A 3,599-nucleotide genomic window follows, 5' to 3' on the forward strand; every position below is an offset into this window, starting at 1 on the left:
AAACACACACACACGCACGCGCACACACGCACACACACACACACAACACCAAGCTGACACATATAAAGTGCTCACTTTCCCTCCAGCTTGTATCAGTAAGCCTTTCTTTCCTGGAATACATTTGACCATGTGTTGACTCAGTGGACCACACCACTGGCTTAATAGAGAAGAGATGTCAACCCCTATCCATTGCAGGCTCTGTCTTGTTTCAGGGGCTCTACTACTGCACGACACTACTCTCTCTATTCCAGCACCTGGATAAATGTTTTAAGGGATGTGAGCATCACACCTGGGTTCAAATACTATTTGAAATTATTTCAAATACTTGTATCTGTTCTTGATTGAGCTTTCCTGTTACAATGGAGCCAAAAGAAAAGTCCCAAAAACTGCTAACCCCTCCCACCTAGCGCTCCAGACACCGGCTAAAGCAAACGATCATAGTATGAAACATTTCAAAAAGTATTTGAACCCAGGTCTGGTGAGCATACCACCACTATATGCATTGTAATCCAGGCTTAGATGAAGTATATGTCATTCTGACATTGAGGTACACAGCTCATTTACTCATCCTCTCTTCTGGTTTTATACTGGTCTACTCTAATTGGTTACAGAGTTTAAGTGTTGCCATAACAACCTAAGAAACGAAAGATCCTTGAATATCCTCAGGCGGGCTGCACTCAAGGAAAACGTTCAACCGTATTCACAGACCCACCACCACCAACAATAAAGGGACTTTGGCTACTAACTCCAATCTGTCTGGATAAAATAATAAACCCATTGGAAGGTTGAGTGAGTAAGTTCTTGGAAATGGAAAGGAGACACCTGACAGCGGACCATTCCCACAATGACTGAGAGAGACACCCGCTCGCTCACAGCAGTTACAACAGATGTTTAGCCTAGCCCTTCCTCAATGAGGACCATGCCAGTTTCTAGATGCACACACATGAACAAAGCACACCTGTATGCGCACACGCTTGCACACACACCCACACACACACACACACACACACATTCTCTCTCACTCCCTTCCAGCCCAAGGTCATCTGGTTTCCTCCAAGCATGGAGGATGAGATTTCATGGAGGAGTCATCAAATCCACCCAGGTTATAAATGGATCATTGGTAACGTTATACAGTGTTGGGAAGGGAATGGGAGACCAGGCCTGGATTGGGAAGATTAGATGAAGATCAGATCTGAATTGCAAATGCAGCTTCATTGGAGAGCCATCCAAAAGCCTTGTGCAATCCTTAAAGCCTTTATCATTTCAGAATAGGAATATGTCTTTCCTTGATTGGTATCTAGGACAGAAAGAAGACAGAGATATGTTTCAGTAGCAGAGGTTCCTTCTGTCCTGTGTAATAACCATGACAATCGATCTTCAGTTTAGAGGTTCCATTATGGTCCTCAGGAAGGAACACAACCCCAAACTAATATTTTCTGGTAGATCTATTTCACCATCCGCCCACCAAGGTCAACTATATCTGTTGAAGGAGCGTATGTTCATGACATTAAACATGTCTGCTTTCATTAAATATAACAGTTTGATTAATTGGGTTGGCTTTCCTCCTTTCAGCAAGAAAACAGTAACTCTGTCTGGACTATATTCAATGCTCATTGCTAGCGTCCCAAATGGCACCCTATTCCCTATATAGTGCACTACTTTTGACCAGGGTCGTATATAGAGGGAATAGGATGCTGTTTGGGATGGACAAGTCTTTTTGGACTATAGTCAATACAAATCAAGTACAGTTATATGGAAAGAGTTGAAAGGAGCAGAATTTAAGTTATCGAATGAAATGAATGATGGGGTTGCTGACTGAAAGGAACAAGTATTGGGTCGTTCTACAAAAAGAGTGCCTTTAAATAGAAATTGTGGACCGATATTGAATTGTAAAAGCCTGCTATATTAAATGAAGTGCCCTTTAATTTTGACTACTTGGCGAATTCAAGAAATGTGATTTGTAATATGAATAAAGGGTTGCTAAAGTGCCACAATACTATGATGATTTTAACCCACTTAATCCCCAAATTCCTCTGTCACCCCTGTGTCACTTCTATGAAGATTTTAACCCACTTAATCCCAAAATGTCTCAAATTTCACCATCATTATAAAGCCCTAGTTATTTTGTTGTTTTGACAAAGAATGTGTTTAATGTGATTAGTGATTCATTTACATCTGTGCCTCATTTTAAGGTCAACCCTGTCACGTGAAATGAACTCTCTGTTGAATATGGTGAATTTTTTTTTTTTAATTCCAAAGAAACATGAATAGTCAAATCATATAATGAAAGCAGGTGAGCTGGTTCTACCCTTTTGACACATTTCTGGTGTTTTGTGTTGGAAAACTGAGTGGGTCGCACGTTAACCTGTTACCCATAGATACAATAGACAGGCTAGAATCTTTTTTACAATAAAAAGCTTGCATTTTGTGAAGCTTGCATTCAATTGCCACTCCCTGCTGCACACAACAAGCTTCCATTCCCCCTGTCACAACGGGATTTATGGCTGATTTAAGAAGAAATCGGCAACCCTGTTACGGTCAAACCTGTTACGGTCAACCCCGTTACTTTATTTGGCACTTAATAGGCACTTAGTATAGTCATTTTTTAAATGAGAAAACTCTGTTTTTATTAAGTTGAACATGTGCTCTATATGACAGAATGGAACAGAGTTACACTACTTAAAAGGCACCGAATTGGTGGAACAACCCTGCTACAGAAGGTTGGAGAAAGCAGAGCCATAACAGAAGGTTGGAGAGAGCAGAGCCATAACAGAAGGTTGGAGAGAGCAGAGCCATAACAGAAGGTTGGAGAGAGCAGAGCCATAACAGAAGGTTGGAGAGAGCAGAGCCATAACAGAAGGTTGGAGAGAGCAGAGCCATAACAGAAGGTTGGAGAGAGCAGAGCCATAACAGAAGGTTGGAGAGAGCAGAGCCATAACAGAAGGTTGGAGAGAGCAGAGCCATAACAGAAGGTTGGAGAGAGCAGAGCCATAACAGAAGGTTGGAGAGAGCAGAGCCATAACAGAAGGTTGGAGAGAGCCATAACAGAGCCATAACAGAAGGTTGGAGAGAGCAGAGCCATAACAGAAGGTTGGAGAGAGCAGAGCCATAACAGAAGGTTGGAGAGAGCAGAGCCATAACAGAAGGTTGGAGAGAGCAGAGCCAGGTTAACAGAAGAGAGCAGAGCCATAACAGAAGGTTGGAGAGAGCAGAGCCATAACAGAAGGTTGGAGAGAGCAGAGCCATAACAGAAGGTTGGAGAGAGCAGAGCCATAACAGAAGGTTGGAGAGAGCAGAGCCATAACAGAAGGTTGGACAGAGCAGAGCCATAACAGAAGGTTGGAGAGAGCAGAGCCATAACAGAAGGTTGGAGAGAGCAGAGCCATAACAGAAGGTTGGAGAGAGCAGAGCCATAACAGAAGCTGTCCATGTTGATTAATTATATTGATTTAAGTAATTATAGTTGTTAGGTGATGACAGCATGATAAAACAAACATAGCGTAAGCACACACACACACACACACATACCCAGTCCTCTTGTAAATATCTTTAATTTTAGGCACATTGAAGTAGCCAATCAATACTATTTGTTTAATAGG

Source organism: Oncorhynchus keta, unplaced genomic scaffold (genome assembly GCF_023373465.1).
Source record: "Oncorhynchus keta strain PuntledgeMale-10-30-2019 unplaced genomic scaffold, Oket_V2 Un_contig_436_pilon_pilon, whole genome shotgun sequence".
Lineage (NCBI taxonomy): Eukaryota > Metazoa > Chordata > Actinopteri > Salmoniformes > Salmonidae > Oncorhynchus > Oncorhynchus keta.